The sequence below is a fragment of the Hirundo rustica genome, chromosome 21 (genome assembly GCF_015227805.2).
Source record: "Hirundo rustica isolate bHirRus1 chromosome 21, bHirRus1.pri.v3, whole genome shotgun sequence".
Classification (NCBI taxonomy): domain Eukaryota; kingdom Metazoa; phylum Chordata; class Aves; order Passeriformes; family Hirundinidae; genus Hirundo; species Hirundo rustica.
In genome coordinates, this window is record NC_053470.1 from 6,948,115 (window position 1) to 6,964,945 (window position 16,831).

General features: G+C 49.2%; 1 protein-coding gene across 3 annotated transcripts in view; it reads left to right on the forward strand.

Annotated features, from left to right (window-relative positions):
• Positions 1–4,351: 4,351 nt before the first annotated feature.
• The window catches only part of MTM1 (myotubularin 1), a 46,536-nt gene continuing 34,056 nt past the window's right edge, over positions 4,352–16,831 (forward strand). For 2 of the 3 annotated variants that reach the window (XM_040083844.2, XM_058423218.1), the window contains exons 1-3: positions 4,461–4,612; positions 5,375–5,473; positions 7,874–7,996. The gene's annotated coding sequence lies outside the window, so the exon portion shown is untranslated. Of the gene's footprint in view, positions 4,613–5,374; positions 5,474–7,873; positions 7,997–16,831 lie in introns of all 3 variants that reach the window. The other variant, XM_040083836.1, reaches the window with a different exon arrangement.

The window sequence follows — 16,831 nt, forward strand, 5'->3', positions numbered from 1 at the left end:
TGACCACAATGAGCAATGCCCTGCCTGGGTTGCAGCCTGAGCACAAGGCTGCTGCCTCTCCCTGGCTCTGCCCGCAGCCTGGGCTGGAGCACGGGCACAGGGAAGTGCAGGGCAAAGGCGGCATGACCGTGGGCAAACATTTGAGCACTGCCGTCCTGCTTGGTGTCAGGCTCAGAGAATTAATAACAATTAGTTGTCTGTTTTTTTCTGGTAAAAACCTGCCTTTGTCTGTACTTTGCCTTGTCTTTTCTTCTATCTGTCTCAGTGTGAAAATGCTCAATCCTGCCTTCACTCTCATGTCATGAAGGCAACTAGTTACAGCTGGTAAGGGCTAGTGAGTTGTAGGACTGAACGCAACTGCACGGTTCTCCTGCCGTGTTTCCTGGACCAGCAGATCACCACCCCACAAGATGTGCATGGACGTAGAGCGTGAGCCAAATTCTGGCTCACACCGTGCAGTGTAAACACACAAGAGATCTCCTGAAGGCAGCGCTACAGTATGGGATTTATACAAACATAAATAAGAGCAGCATGTGGTGCTTTGGCAGTGCAAACTGAATTTGGATTTCTAAAATAGTTACAAGGAACGAAGTGTCTGACAGCACTCGCTGTTGAAAGCCATCATTTATTTTCCATACAAGTTACGTCACCAGACTGCCCTCATAATTATGGCCGTGAAAAAACAGAGGTAAGGCAGTAAGCTTTTCCTCTTGGATTCTAAAATAACAGCAAATGCCTATAAAGTCCACAATTTCCAAAGACCTGAGCTCACTGAAAGCCTCTCTGACTGAAAGATTAGTAGCATAGGTAAGCCAGACTTACCATGGAAAGATTTTCTTTGTGGATTGTATTAATCTAAAGCAGGCCATTTACAACAAAAGAAAAACAGAAAAACACGCTCATTGCTCTTAGCCAGTAGTTGGGGGGCGCCTAGGAATAGATGTCATGGGAGCCTGGATCAGATGATTTCCCTGGGCAGTAGAGCCCTGACTTATGCAGAACCTGAGCCCTGCTGCTCAGTGGCTCTCCAGGATTGATTACATGTCTGTCTTAAGAAGCTTTCAACAAAGGAAGCTGCACTGATGTTGAAGTGTAAGGTCAAGCTCTCCTCTTGTGTAGGATGCTGTAAATCAGGAGCTGTTCCACTGCCTGCTGCAGGGTAACCCCTGATTTACACCTCTCTGGGAGCAGAGCAAGCACCTGGCAAGAAGCTGGCACTTGTCTCATGGTCCTGCCCGGGTGACCCTCATGGTGGGACAGGCAGAGGTGCAGGGTGGCCCCAAGGGAGACCTCGCTCCCTGCTGGTACTGCAGGGCAGCAGGGACATGGGCAGCCATGAGGCAAGCAGCGCTGCAGCAGCTCTGCCTCTCCTCTGCTGCCACCTGCACGGATGGGCAGGTGGAACATGCTCCTGGGGGGACACCTGGCCCTGGCACATCTGCCCAGACAGTTATTCGGGCTGAGCTCAGATTTTGGTGCTAAACTCCAAATTAATGCCTGTTTCCTTCTATAACCTGATAGAGATAGAGATACAGAGATACAGAGATATATAGCTATATAGAGATATAGATATATAGAGATAGATGATAGATAGATAGATAAGATAGATAGATAGATAAGATAGATAGATAGATAGATAGATAGATAGATAGATAGATAGATAGATAGATAGATAGATATAGATGATAGTGAGTTTTTTTTAAAAAAAAAAAAGTCTAGAAAAGAGTGAGGTGTTTTAAATACCAATAAGGGTCTCTCCTGGGCAAGCTAAAACAAGTACTGGTTGGCAGATGCAGGAGTTCCTGAGAACTTAAGACTGGCTGGGCAAGAGGGCTCCTGTGCACAATCCGGCAGGAAACCAGGGACAGGCACTTATTGAAGCACTGGGGCTGAAACCACGGGAGCTGTAGTCAATCTCAGCAATGGTTGCTCCCTCCTCACTCACTCACTCGGCAGGTTGGTAGCAGTGCACAGAACAAATGCGCTGTTTTATGCACATCTGGATCCCTTTCCCATTCCATGGCAGGTGTGGGGCTTGGCTTTCATCCCTGCTTTGCTGGAGACAGGATTCAGCCATTCACCTGAACGGGCTGGCGCTGTGTCAGGCTCTGTGTGCAGTGCAGGACGGTGCTGGTGCTGAGCTGGGGGTGTTGGTGCTGAGCTGAGTGTTGGTGCTGGTGCTGAGCAGTCTTAGTGCTGAGCTGTGTCTTGGTGTTGGTGCTGAGCAGAGTTGATGCTGAGCTCAGTGTTGGTGCTGGGCTGGGTGCTACAAGGCCCCATACCAACACTCTGCTCAGCACCAACACTGCTCAGCACCAACACCAACACTGCTCAGCACCAGCACTCTGCTCAGCACCAACACCAAGACACTGCTCAGCACCAGCACTCTGCTCAGCACCAACACCAACACTGCTCAGCACCAGCACTCTGCTCAGCACCAACACCACTGCTCAGCACCAAAACACAGCTCAACACCAAAACTGCTCAGCACCAGCACCAAGACACAAATCCAGCTGTGTGTGGGTGCAGAGCCAAGTCCTGCTGCTGGGCTCCGTGCCCTTGTGGAGCAAAGTGCTCATGACCATGCACATGGTGTGGCCGTGGAGCCCAATTTCTTTGCTTTTTGCATCTAAGGCTGGATTTTTATTCATTTTCTCAGGGTTGGCATGACAGTGCTCTGGCTTGCATCGTGGCTGATTCAAACAACCTCAGCAGTGATTTGTGAGTGAACCCTGTTGCCAGTCTCAACGTGTGTCACGGCCAAAAACCACTGAAAAGCTCCTTAGGTTTGTGCAACACCTTGTTTTTGTCCTTATCAAAGTTTTTGATGCTGCAATTTAATGTCTTTAAACATCTTTGCCGGAGAAGAAAAAAATAAATGCCCTTTCAAGCTTAAAGTTGGATTTATATTAAAAATGGGCATTTTAATTGTTCTGATGTTGCCTTAATCACTTTCCAAGGAGTGAAAAGACACTTGTGCTGACCCTGCTGGGTTCCCTGTCCTGGAGCTGCGCTGTGCTTGATGGATGATTGGGACAGAAAAGACCAGGGGCAGTGGCAGGGGTGGTGAGACTGGCCTATTTTCACTCCCTGAGGGAAAACCTGCCCAAAGCTATGAAGTTGTGAAACCTCTTTTTTGTTTTGTTGATGTAGAGCTGTGCTTGACTATCCAGCTGCAGAAACGCACTTCAAGTTTACAGACCGCTCCTTGTCAACTCTGCTGGCTTTGTATGGCAGCCAGGGAAAGAGAATTACTTGGCAGCCCCTGTTCCTTTCCTCTTCTCAGCCCATAAATTATTGTTCTCTCTCACCTATTAGCTGACTGCACTATTTGCCTCAGCAGTTCCCATTAACCCCCTGTTTGAGCCTTACAGTCCTTAATAAATATAAATGTTTTCCTGTGCTCTTTCAGGATGGTCGGTGATGTCCATTAGCACTGGGGCACCAAAAGCCAGCATGCTAAGCCATGTGTAGATCCACCACCACAAGAATGTGTTTTTCCAGAACTCTGATTCACAGGGATATGAAACTGCTTCACCATTCTACTCCCTGCTTCACCTTGCAGACATCGCCATGACCAGCTGGTTTAGAAACTCAAACCTGACACCTCTTGAGCTTCTAACGTGGTTCAGTGGTTAATGTACCTAAGATGTAGTGAGACACCATCTCCACCCATGCTTGTCCTGACATGAAATCGGGCAGGGAGACTCTTTTCATCTTCTAGCACCCAAAAGTCTGATCCCAGAATAATGCTTCCATTTTAATTGTCTGTCAATTGGTAATTTTATTCCTCAGCATCCACAATAAGCATGAGAAGTTTTGCCTCTGGCTGTGGAAGTATTTATAGCTGCAGTATCTCTTGTCCACATCCTCAGTCTCAATCTGAGCTATCCTAGAGAGCAAATACATTCTCGGTGTATTTTATGCAGCGCCCAAACAACGAGGCCCTGGTCTCTAGATGCTACCATAAGTCTAGTAATAAATAATTGTTCAACACTGAGATTAACACTGCCACACAGAGACCTCCTGATTTGGTACATTAACTTCTTATTCTCTTCATGCTGTGAATGTAAGCTGTAGCTGGAGATAAAAAGTGCTGTGAAGATTACTGTAAATGCTCTGATCTTCTGAACCCTGAATGAGGGTTGCTGTTGTATAATAAATTGCATTAAAATATAAATGAAAAGAAATCATGTACAATTTTTCCTGCAAGAATTATTCACAAGAAGCTTCATGGAAGAAGTGACTGCATTAGCTCAGATAAAAGCCATTATTTCCTTCAGGTGGCTGCTTGGAGATTTGCTAATTGTCTGAAGAACCTATAACAGCACCTGATGTGAGATTCAGGGCTGCTGAGACCCCACTTGGTCTCAGTGATTTTGCAGAGCTGAGAGAGGGTTTGTTTCACTCATTAGAGCAAGCAAAGAAATTCTGTTTCATAATAAAATTATTTTCTCCTATTCAGCAGAGTGTAAAGATGTACCAGGCCAAATGATCCACAGCTGATGGCTCCTTCAGTCCCACAGGAATGATCCTTGGTCCCACGGGACTTAAGAGAAAGATCTTTATTGATTGCTGCAGTGAAGGTTCCTGTTAACACCATGAATGCCAGGTACGTGGCAATTTTCTCTAACAATGGGAAAGAAAAATTGAAACCCAGTTTCTCTTCTTCCCACCATGAATACTTAGGCAAACTGACTATGGTGGTGTGTTTTCTTTTTCGTTATAAACATTAACACATCAAAATAACAAGATTAGATCCGTTTTGCCTACAAAACATAGTCAAGGGAAATTTGAATTAAGCCAGAATCAATAAAGCATGAACTTCAGAGAATTCAAAGCTCCTCTCAGTTCCTTGAGCTGTGTGCCCTGGCAGCCTCTGCTGACAGAGGCTTGAATCCAACAAGGTGATCACTAACAACTGATAGCGCTCTCTGGAGCTTGTCTGAATTTTGAAGCTGCCTCCTCTTTGTTGTGGGGTGACAGCTGAAAGGGGCTGTGCTGCGTTTTCAAAATTCCCTGCGAGTAGGAAATGCTGGCTTCCTGCCCCGCCCTATCAACTGCTGCGACTCTTGAACTATAAAACCAGGAGTATTTCTGAATGGAGCACATATTGACTCTGCTGTGACAGTCTGTCTCTGTTGCACTTGTTCACATACTTTAAAATTATGCTTAAAATAATTCCTACATGCTGAATTTTAAATGGTTCAGGCAGTACTGTAGTTAAAGCTTCACATGTGTGGGCCTTGAAAAGAGGAGGAGGGTGTTGGGGGGTCCATCTCGCAGAGTTTTCTTTTTGCTGATAAAAGTGTTTGTTCCCAAGACGCTTTTGCTTTTACGAGGTGTTTTAACTTCAACCACTTCACTCCTGCAGTCTCAGCTGCCTGAGTTGTGTCGCTGGAGTTCTTTCAGGATTTGAATGAAGCCTGGGTCCTTCACAGAACTTCAGAGCACAGAGCAAAGCACTTAACAGGTATTAGTCTAAACGGTCCGTCTCTTTTACAAGCTATGTTTATACATTTAACAGATAATTTTCTATTGTAATTTGCAATAGAAAGTGTACTGAAAGCTTATGCTTTTGTGTGCAATTTGCTTTAAGAAGATTTTCTTCCATTTCTCTTAATTTGTGGCATTGTTCTACAAGAATTAATTCCACTAACAGATCGGGGTAATTCGGTGGATATTGCTAACTTCCATTTGTTTGGTTCTTCTAATCCAAATACTCCAGTTCTCTTAAAACCCTTATGTACTATGCAAATTAGGTATGATACATGTGAGAATGAGTTTGCCTTTCTGTGAAATGCAGCTATTTCTCACATAAAACATACTACCTGCTTCTAATATTTGTATAGGGAAAATAAGGGGTGGTGGGTTTTTTTTCTTTCCCTACCTAAATATAGGATCAAGAAATACCTCATGCTAATTTTCTCTGTCTTTGAGGACAAGGAATCAGTATGTGTCTAGTGGTGACAGCAGATGTGTGTATTTATGTACGTACACATAGACAGGTATATATTGTATGCATCAGTTGCCAAATGCCAGGTTTTGTGCTGTGTATGCAAACCCAGGTATCCAAAAGCAAGCTATCATCTGCCTGAAATCACAATAGCAAGTATTCAGTCAGTATTTCTGAAAATGCTTCCCAAAATACAATTGCTATTTCCAGCCCTTGGGAGTCGCAGGATCCAGAAATACAAGGAGTCTCTTATATAACTCACCTTATTGCTATTGTGAGTCAAGCAGCAAGATATACATATATATATATATATATTTATTTTTCTTTTTATTTTTAGGGTGCTATATGTGTTTTATTTGGTGACATGTTACTTGATAAAGAAACAATTAGGCTAATTGAGGAGAAAGCTAGGCAGAAATAGGTTAAAGAGGTCTTAAAGTGCAGCTTAAAAGAATTAAATCTGGAGGTCTTTATTTAGCAGAGACAAAAATAAACATCAGGTTAGCAAACAAAGGACAATGACAGGAAACAAAGGGTGTAAGTGACACTGTGCTAGAAAAGCAAAAGAATCACTGATATACTGTATCTTTTCTAATATCTAACTCATAAAAGGAAAAAAAATGCACATATATGAACATACAGACATCTGTGGATTTGTGATGTTTAACACTGCATTGTCCTTTCCATTCTATCTGTCACGACAGGAACTGAAAAGAGTGAGAGAAAATTATTGTGGTAAATGGACATAAATCATCTCTAACTTGACCTATGGGTTTGATTTAAAGAGGCAGACTCCCCACCTCCAGTTAGGTTTTTCTCCAAAATAGTAGGAAAACAAGTTAATATTATTATCATGTACTGTGCTCTCCAATTTCACTTGGATATCATCAATCTTACAATAATTTATTCCCCCCTGGCACCTCAGTTCTACATGTGTATTTATTATTTGCATTACCATAGTGCTACAAGAGCCTGGTGTGTGTCAGGGTCAATACCTTTTATCCTTTACAAAGTATGAAATAAGAGAACTGAGCAGAACAGCCAGGAAAGGCAGCAGAATGAACTGTCACCCTCTACTGGAGGCATTACAGGAAGGAAAAGTTTTAAGGAGAGGTTTTTACGGAAAATCTCCGGTAACTTTTGGGCCGTTTGTAGGATCCTTGGAAATAAAAGGCAGCGAAAAGCATGCACAAAAGAACACGTTTCAGCGTGTTGCAAGTGGGCTGTGAAAACTGGCAGGGTGAGCTGGTTGGAGCTGCAGTTCTGCAGTTCGATGGCAGCAGGGAATGGAAATGGCAAGTAGACAGGCTGCCAAGGGCCTCCAAAGTAAGGACGGGTAGGTAAGGATGCACATGACAGAGTAGGCTGAGCCAGCACAGGGATGAAAAGAGTGGAATAACACGGTAAGCATGACAGACTAAGAAAAATGGTCACTGTAGTAGTGTTCTCAAGAAATATGAGTAAGACAAGGTTGTATTTTTCAAGGCCAAAGGAAAGGATGTTGCAGTAATTGAGATTTGAGAAGATGGGAGTTTTAGCTGTATGGACAGATTTAGACGTAGCCTGACCATAAAGGGCGAGGGAAAGGTCTGAGTCAAAGATGATTACATACAGGCAGATAATAGCGTAACAGATAAAGCAGAGAGTACTTGTGGGAGAAGGCTTGACACTATTTTAACTGTACCGAGCTGAAAAAAAATTAACATTGTCAATTAACCAGTTTTTAGCCAGATTGTCCAGGGATTGGAGGCCGGAGCATTTGTGTGCCGTCTGGGCCGATTACAAGTGAGGCACCATACCCTGCCGTTCAACACTTTCGAGGACCAGCCTCAGAAACCCAGAAGAGAGCCCAAATACACCCACACCCCACTCACGTCCCACATTATTAACAAAATGTTAATATTGATGCTCTCGCAGATCCACGGAGCTGTCGGGCGATTCATCAGTTTAAGCGCGTTTCTTCCGGTTCGTGTCACCTTTGGCTGCCTGATCACGCAGGTGTGGGGTTCACGGGACGTTTGTGACCGAGTGCAGCAGAAGGTAAAGTCATACAGAAGAGTCGTAAGAAGGTACTAGAGGTACAAGCTGAAGGGTTTTAGGAGAGCAAGTCAATCTGCATAGAGGAGGCATAGCTGGGGGGAAAAAAAAAAAATAAAAAAAAAATAAAAAAAAATAATAAAAAAAAAAGAAAGTAGAAAGAAAGGAAAAAAAATATATATATGAAGTGGAAAAGGTCATTTGAGCTGTGGGCATGATCCAAATTTAGCTGGAGATCCAGCATGGAGTGGCTAGAGCAGCGACCCAAGGAGAAAGGCCTTCTTAATATCAACTGAAAAATAGACGGCATGTAAGAAACAGGCCCTCAAAAATGTGCCTGAAAAAAGTTGTCTAAGACACCTCCAAAAGCTGTCTTAGAAATGGAGGAGGTGAAAAAAAAGAGAGAGGTCGGTCACTGAACAAGGCTGGATAGTATTTCGCTGGACAGATTCAGGTGGAATAGGAGTTGCGATCATTCAAGATGATTCAAGATGAATAACAGGCTCTTGGCGATTTTTTCCATCGGAAAGAAATGTAACAGGCATAAGCCAGATTGGAAAAAATGTAGGCCAAAACTGCTGGAAAGAAATGGAAGAGAGCATTTAGGGATAGCACTTGTAGTGATCTGAGTCATGAAGGGTCGGAAAGTTGTTCTGGTTCTCAAGATGACAGAGGAAAAACCTTTAAAACATGAGTTGAAAGAAACCGTGAAATCCTGCTCGGGGGGTGGGTCCAATCCTGCTCAGGCGAGGGCCCAATCCTGACCAGGGATCCAATCATGACCATATGGGTCCAATCCTGCTCAGATGGGGGTCCAATCCTGCTCAGATGGGTCCAATCCTGACCAGGGGTACAATCCTGCTCGGATGGGTCCAATCCTGTCCACATTCGGGTCCAATCCTGCTCATGCGGGGTCCAATCCTGACCATGGTGGGCCCAATCCTGCTCAGGTAGGGTTCAATCCTGACCAAGGTGGGCCCAATCCTGCCCACGTTTGGGTCCAATCCTGCTCAGGTGAGGGTCCAATCCTGCCAATGTCTAAACTTCCCAGGGAGGACCACAGCCTAGCCCCAACACTCATAACCCAGCACCAACACACAGCCCAGCTCCAGCACCCTCAGCCCACCACCAACACACAGCTGACTGTGACCTAAAGGCTCTTGGAGGTGAACCATTCATTTGTACAAGGAAAATACTTTCAGAAGATGCCACAAAGCAGCGATTTAAACAATTTTAAGTATTGTCCTTCAGATGGTGTAATTATTTGTTCATAGATGGCATGGGTTAGTACAGTTTAGTTCTTTAGTTGTAGAGGAATCTGGAATGATTTTCTGGGTCCGGACCTGGGAATTGCTTTAGAAAGGACAGAGACCTATCAGAGAGTTAGTTGGAATATTGGCATCTGTTCCGACCCCTGAAAATTGTTAGCTATGACTTTGGAAGTACCATATAAAACCCTTTGTTTTCCTGTAGCTGTGTCTTTTTTCTTCTTTCCTTTGGCCAGAGAGAGACAGGTAAATATCGAGCTGGGCCTGCTGCTCCCCCCCTTTTGGGGAGGAGCTGGCCTGAGGCCTGGCCGGATTCCATCGGCTCCTGGGTCGGGGGGGCAAGGAGAGGTTGCTGCTTTACAACAACCGCTTTCTCCAAACTTCGCTGGAGCAGGGAGAGATCTCTGCTGGGCCCCTGATAAGAGCTATGGGCACCATTTGGGCCGAGGCCACGCCAATTTACACCGAGGGGTGGGCTGAGAAGGCATTTATGATCCTGCCTGGGTTTGTTGGGTTTTTTTTTGATTCCGGACTGCTCAGGTGCTCTGATCTCTGATGTTTCTGTGTGAGTTTCTTCCTCCCTCACCAGCACATCCTTGAACATCTAACGCCATGAGCTACAGAGAGAGACAAAGACTCTGAGCAGATTTAACCCTTTCCTGGCAACATGAAGCTTCCAGAGCTTAGCCCTTCTCTGAGAGAGTAAGAAAGAACAGAGTGAACATAAAGAAAAAAACCAGTGTGAAATCAGTAAAGCAAAAGTGAAAAGACTATTGGGACAGAGGGTTGAAGAGTTGGTTGTTCCGTTCTTACTTGAGCCGTGGAAATGAACTCTATATTTACATCATTCCTTTAAATCATGGGAAAGATATTCATTTGGGGAGAGGACTGTTTAGATTTGTGCGTGGAGTTGAGCAAAGATGTTTATGACAGAGTAGTACTAATCCCGTAAGATGCTTGAACAGAGATAGGGATAAGAAGCTCTCTCTGCCCATGAAGAAGCAAGAAGATATCTCTGTACCCTGAGATGAAGAATCCTTTGTCTTGAGAGTATTCATCTTTAAAAGCTAACACCCCAATATGCAAAAGTCCAAGACCCACAGCTTGGTAACCTGCTCATGGGAGGGGTCACAAAGGCAGGTTTCTTCGGGCGGCTGTTTTTGTGACAGTTAAAAAACCCACAAGAGAATTGTTCCAGGTTGTCAGTGGGATCCATGACTCTAGGAGAGACTCTTCTCCTAAAGAATTGATAAAAGACTATTTTCAAATGGTGAAACAGACGGAAAATTACAATTTTGTCTCGTGATGTTGTTTTGTAGGAAAGCACAGTTGCTGGTGGTTCTGAGGCGTGTTGCTCTGCAGTAATGCAAGGCCTGCGCAGTGGTGTTGAGCACTGGTGCTGAGCACAGTTGCTGGTGGTGCTGAGCACAGTTGCTCTGCAGTAATGCTAGGCCTGCGCAGTGGTGTTGAGCACTGGTGCTGAGCACAGTTGCTGGTGGTGCTGAGCACAGTTGCTCTGCAGTAATGCAAGGCCTGCACAGTGGTGCTGAGCACAGTTGCAGGTGGTGCTGAGGCGTGTTGCTGGGCAGTAATGCAAGGCCTGCGCAGTGGTGTTGAGCACTGGTGCTGAGCACAGTTGCTGGTGGTGCTGAGCACAGTTGCTCTGCAGTAATGCAAGGCCTGCGCAGTCGTGTTGAGCACTGGTGCTGAGCACAGTTGCTGGTGGTGCTGAGCACAGTTGCTGGGCAGTAATGCAAGGCCTGCGCAGTGGTGTTGAGCACTGGTGCTGAGCACAGTTGCTGGTGGTGCTGAGCACAGTTGCTGGTGGTGCTGAGCGCAGTTGCTCTGCAGTAATGCAAGGCCTGCGCAGTGGTGTTGAGCACTGGTGCTGAGCACAGTTGCTGGTGGTGCTGAGCACAGTTGCTCTGCAGTAATGCTAGGCCTGCACAGTCGTGTTGAGCACTGGTGCTGAGCACAGTTGCTCTGCAGTAATGCAAGGCCAGCGCAGTGGTGTTGAGCACTGGTGCTGAGCACAGTTGCTGGTGGTGCTGAGCGCAGTTGCTCTGCAGTAATGCAAGGCCTGCGCAGTCGTGTTGAGCACTGGTGCTGAGCACAGTTGCTGGTGGTGCTGAGCACAGTTGCTGGTGGTGCTGAGCGCAGTTGCTCTGCAGTAATGCAAGGCCTGCGCAGTGGTGTTGAGCACTGGTGCTGAGCACAGTTGCTGGTGGTGCTGAGCACAGTTGCTCTGCAGTAATGCTAGGCCTGCACAGTCGTGTTGAGCACAGTTGCTCTGCAGTAATGCAAGGCCTGCACAGTCGTGTTGAGCACTGGTGCTGAGCACAGTTGCTGGTGGTGCTGAGCACAGTTGCTCTGCAGTAATGCTAGGCCTGCACAGTCGTGTTGAGCACTGGTGCTGAGCACAGTTGCTGGTGGTGCTGAGGCGTGTTGCTCTGCAGTAATGCAAGGCCTGCGCAGTGGTGTTGAGCGCTGGTGCTGAGCACAGTTGCTGGTGGTGCTGAGGCGTGTTGCTCTGCAGTAATGCAAGGCCTGTGCAGTGGTGTTGAGCACTGGTGCTGAGCACAGTTGCTGGTGGTGCTGAGCGCAGTTGCTCTGCAGTAATGCAAGGCCTGCGCAGTGGTGTTGAGCACTGGTGCTGAGCACAGTTGCTGGTGGTGCTGAGCGCAGTTGCTCTGCAGTAATGCTAGGCCTGCACAGTCGTGTTGAGCACAGTTGCTCTGCAGTAATGCAAGGCCTGTGCAGTGGTGTTGAGCACTGGTGCTGAGCACAGTTGCTGGTGGTGCTGAGCACAGTTGCTCTGCAGTAATGCTTGGCCTGCACAGTCGTGTTGAGCACAGTTGCTCTGCAGTAATGCAAGGCCAGCGCAGTGGTGTTGAGCACTGGTGCTGAGCACAGTTGCTGGTGGTGCTGAGCACAGTTGCTGGTGGTGCTGAGCGCAGTTGCTCTGCAGTAATGCTAGGCCTGCGCAGTAATGCAAGGCCTGCGCAGTGGTGTTGAGCACTGGTGCTGAGCACAGTTGCTGGTGGTGCTGAGCACAGTTGCTGGTGGTGCTGAGGCGTGTTGCTCTGCAGTAATGCAAGGCCTGCGCAGTGCTGTTGAGCACTGGTGCTGAGCACAGTTGCTGGTGGTGCTGAGCGCAGTTGCTCTGCAGTAATGCAAGGCCTGCGCAGTGGTGTTGAGCACTGGTGCTGAGCACAGTTGCTGGTGGTGCTGAGCACAGTTGCTCTGCAGTAATGCTAGGCCTGCACAGTCGTGTTGAGCACAGTTGCTCTGCAGTAATGCAAGGCCTGCGCAGTGGTGTTGAGCACTGGTGCTGAGCACAGTTGCTGGTGGTGCTGAGCGCAGTTGCTCTGCAGTAATGCTTGGCCTGCACAGTCGTGTTGAGCACAGTTGCTCTGCAGTAATGCAAGGCCTGCGCAGTGGTGTTGAGCACTGGTGCTGAGCACAGTTGCTGGTGGTGCTGAGCGCAGTTGCTCTGCAGTAATGCTTGGCCTGCACAGTCGTGTTGAGCACAGTTGCTCTGCAGTAATGCAAGGCCTGCGCAGTGGTGTTGAGCACTGGTGCTGAGCACAGTTGCTGGTGGTGCTGAGCGCAGTTGCTCTGCAGTAATGCTAGGCCTGCGCAGTGGTGTTGAGCACTGGTGCTGAGCACAGTTGCTGGTGGTGCTGAGCACAGTTGCTCTGCAGTAATGCTTGGCCTGCACAGTCGTGTTGAGCACAGTTGCTCTGCAGTAATGCAAGGCCTGCGCAGTGGTGTTGAGCACTGGTGCTGAGCACAGTTCCTGGTGGTGCTGAGCGCAGTTGCTCTGCAGTAATGCTTGGCCTGCACAGTCGTGTTGAGCACAGTTGCTCTGCAGTAATGCAAGGCCTGCGCAGTGGTGTTGAGCACTGGTGCTGAGCACAGTTGCTGGTGGTGCTGAGCGCAGTTGCTCTGCAGTAATGCTTGGCCTGCACAGTCGTGTTGAGCACAGTTGCTCTGCAGTAATGCAAGGCCTGCGCAGTGGTGTTGAGCACTGGTGCTGAGCACAGTTGCTGGTGGTGCTGAGCGCAGTTGCTCTGCAGTAATGCTAGGCCTGCGCAGTGGTGTTGAGCACTGGTGCTGAGCACAGTTGCTGGTGGTGCTGAGCGCAGTTGCTCTGCAGTAATGCTTGGCCTGCACAGTCGTGTTGAGCACAGTTGCTCTGCAGTAATGCAAGGCCTGCGCAGTGGTGTTGAGCACTGGTGCTGAGCACAGTTGCTGGTGGTGCTGAGCGCAGTTGCTCTGCAGTAATGCTAGGCCTGCGCAGTGGTGTTGAGCACTGGTGCTGAGCACAGTTGCTGGTGGTGCTGAGCACAGTTGCTCTGCAGTAATGCTTGGCCTGCACAGTCGTGTTGAGCACAGTTGCTCTGCAGTAATGCAAGGCCTGCGCAGTGGTGTTGAGCACTGGTGCTGAGCACAGTTGCTGGTGGTGCTGAGCGCAGTTGCTGGGCAGTAATGCTAGGCCTGCACAGTCGTGTTGAGCACAGTTGCTCTGCAGTAATGCAAGGCCTGCGCAGTGGTGTTGAGCACTGGTGCTGAGCACAGTTGCTGGTGGTGCTGAGCACAGTTGCTCTGCAGTAATGCTAGGCCTGCACAGTCGTGTTGAGCACTGGTGCTGAGCACAGTTGCTGGTGGTGCTGAGCACAGTTGCTCTGCAGTAATGCTAGGCCTGCACAGTCGTGTTGAGCACTGGTGCTGAGCACAGTTGCTGGTGGTGCTGAGCACAGTTGCTCTGCAGTAATGCAAGGCCTGCGCAGTGGTGTTGAGCACTGGTGCTGAGCACAGTTGCTGGTGGTGCTGAGCACAGTTGCTCTGCAGTAATGCTAGGCCTGCACAGTCGTGTTGAGCGCTGGTGCTGAGCACAGTTGCTGGTGGTGCTGAGCACAGTTGCTGGTGGTGCTGAGGCGTGTTGCTCTGCAGTAATGCAAGGCCTGTGCAGTGGTGTTGAGCACTGGTGCTGAGCACAGTTGCTGGTGGTGCTGAGCACAGTTGCTCTGCAGTAATGCTTGGCCTGCACAGTCGTGTTGAGCACAGTTGCTCTGCAGTAATGCAAGGCCAGCGCAGTGGTGTTGAGCACTGGTGCTGAGCACAGTTGCTGGTGGTGCTGAGCACAGTTGCTGGTGGTGCTGAGCGCAGTTGCTCTGCAGTAATGCTAGGCCTGCGCAGTAATGCAAGGCCTGCGCAGTGGTGTTGAGCACTGGTGCTGAGCACAGTTGCTGGTGGTGCTGAGCACAGTTGCTGGTGGTGCTGAGGCGTGTTGCTCTGCAGTAATGCAAGGCCTGCGCAGTGCTGTTGAGCACTGGTGCTGAGCACAGTTGCTGGTGGTGCTGAGCGCAGTTGCTCTGCAGTAATGCTAGGCCTGCGCAGTGGTGTTGAGCACTGGTGCTGAGCACAGTTGCTGGTGGTGCTGAGCACAGTTGCTCTGCAGTAATGCTAGGCCTGCGCAGTGGTGTTGAGCACTGGTGCTGAGCACAGTTGCTGGTGGTGCTGAGGCGTGTTGCTCTGCAGTAATGCTAGGCCTGCGCAGTGGGTGTTGAGCACTGGTGCTGAGCACAGTTGCTGGTGGTGCTGAGCACAGTTGCTCTGCAGTAATGCTTGGCCTGCACAGTCGTGTTGAGCACAGTTGCTCTGCAGTAATGCAAGGCCTGCACAGTCGTGTTGAGCACAGTTGCTCTGCAGTAATGCTAGGCCTGCACAGTCGTGTTGAGCACAGTTGCTCTGCAGTAATGCAAGGCCTGCGCAGTCGTGTTGAGCACTGGTGCTGAGCACAGTTGCTGGTGGTGCTGAGCACAGTTGCTCTGCAGTAATGCTAGGCCTGCGCAGTGGTGTTGAGCACTGGTGCTGAGCACAGTTGCTGGTGGTGCTGAGCACAGTTGCTCTGCAGTAATGCTAGGCCTGCGCAGTGGTGTTGAGCACTGGTGCTGAGCACAGTTGCTGGTGGTGCTGAGCGCAGTTGCTCTGCAGTAATGCAAGGCCTGCACAGTGGTGTTGAGCACTGGTGCTGAGCACAGTTGCTGGTGGTGCTGAGCGCAGTTGCTCTGCAGTAATGCTAGGCCTGCGCAGTGGTGTTGAGCACTGGTGCTGAGCACAGTTGCTGGTGGTGCTGAGCGCAGTTGCTGGGCAGTAATGCTTGGCCTGCACAGTCGTGTTGAGCACAGTTGCTCTGCAGTAATGCAAGGCCTGCGCAGTGGTGTTGAGCACTGGTGCTGAGCACAGTTGCTGGTGGTGCTGAGCACAGTTGCTGGGCAGTAATGCTAGGCCTGCACAGTCGTGTTGAGCACAGTTGCTCTGCAGTAATGCAAGGCCTGCGCAGTGGTGTTGAGCACTGGTGCTGAGCACAGTTGCTGGTGGTGCTGAGCACAGTTGCTCTGCAGTAATGCTAGGCCTGCACAGTCGTGTTGAGCACTGGTGCTGAGCACAGTTGCTGGTGGTGCTGAGCACAGTTGCTCTGCAGTAATGCTAGGCCTGCGCAGTGGTGTTGAGCACTGGTGCTGAGCACAGTTGCTGGTGGTGCTGAGCACAGTTGCTCTGCAGTAATGCTTGGCCTGCACAGTCGTGTTGAGCACAGTTGCTCTGCAGTAATGCAAGGCCTGCGCAGTGGTGTTGAGCACTGGTGCTGAGCACAGTTGCTGGTGGTGCTGAGCGCAGTTGCTCTGCAGTAATGCTAGGCCTGCGCAGTGGTGTTGAGCACTGGTGCTGAGCACAGTTGCTGGTGGTGCTGAGCGCAGTTGCTCTGCAGTAATGCTAGGCCTGCGCAGTGGTGTTGAGCACTGGTGCTGAGCACAGTTGCTGGTGGTGCTGAGCACAGTTGCTCTGCAGTAATGCTAGGCCTGCGCAGTGGTGTTGAGCACTGGTGCTGAGCACAGTTGCTGGTGGTGCTGAGGCGTGTTGCTCTGCAGTAATGCAAGGCCTGCGCAGTGGTGTTGAGCACTGGTGCTGAGCACAGTTGCTGGTGGTGCTGAGCACAGTTGCTCTGCAGTAATGCTAGGCCTGCGCAGTGGTGTTGAGCACTGGTGCTGAGCACAGTTGCTGGTGGTGCTGAGCACAGTTGCTCTGCAGTAATGCAAGGCCTGCGCAGTGGTGTTGAGCACTGGTGCTGAGCACAGTTGCTGGTGGTGCTGAGCACAGTTGCTCTGCAGTAATGCAAGGCCTGCACAGTGGTGTTGAGCACTGGTGCTGAGCACAGTTGCTGGTGGTGCTGAGCGCAGTTGCTCTGCAGTAATGCTAGGCCTGCGCAGTGGTGTTGAGCACTGGTGCTGAGCACAGTTGCTGGTGGTGCTGAGCACAGTTGCTCTGCAGTAATGCTAGGCCTGCACAGTCGTGTTGAGCACTGGTGCTGAGCACAGTTGCTGGTGGTGCTGAGCACAGTTGCTCTGCAGTAATGCTAGGCCTGCGCAGTGGTGTTGAGCACTGGTGCTGAGCACAGTTGCTGGTGGTGCTGAGGCGTGTTGCTCTGCAGTAATGCTAGGCCTGCGCAGTGGTGTTGAGCACTGGTGCTGAGCACAGTTGCTGGTGGTGCTGAGCACAGTTGCTC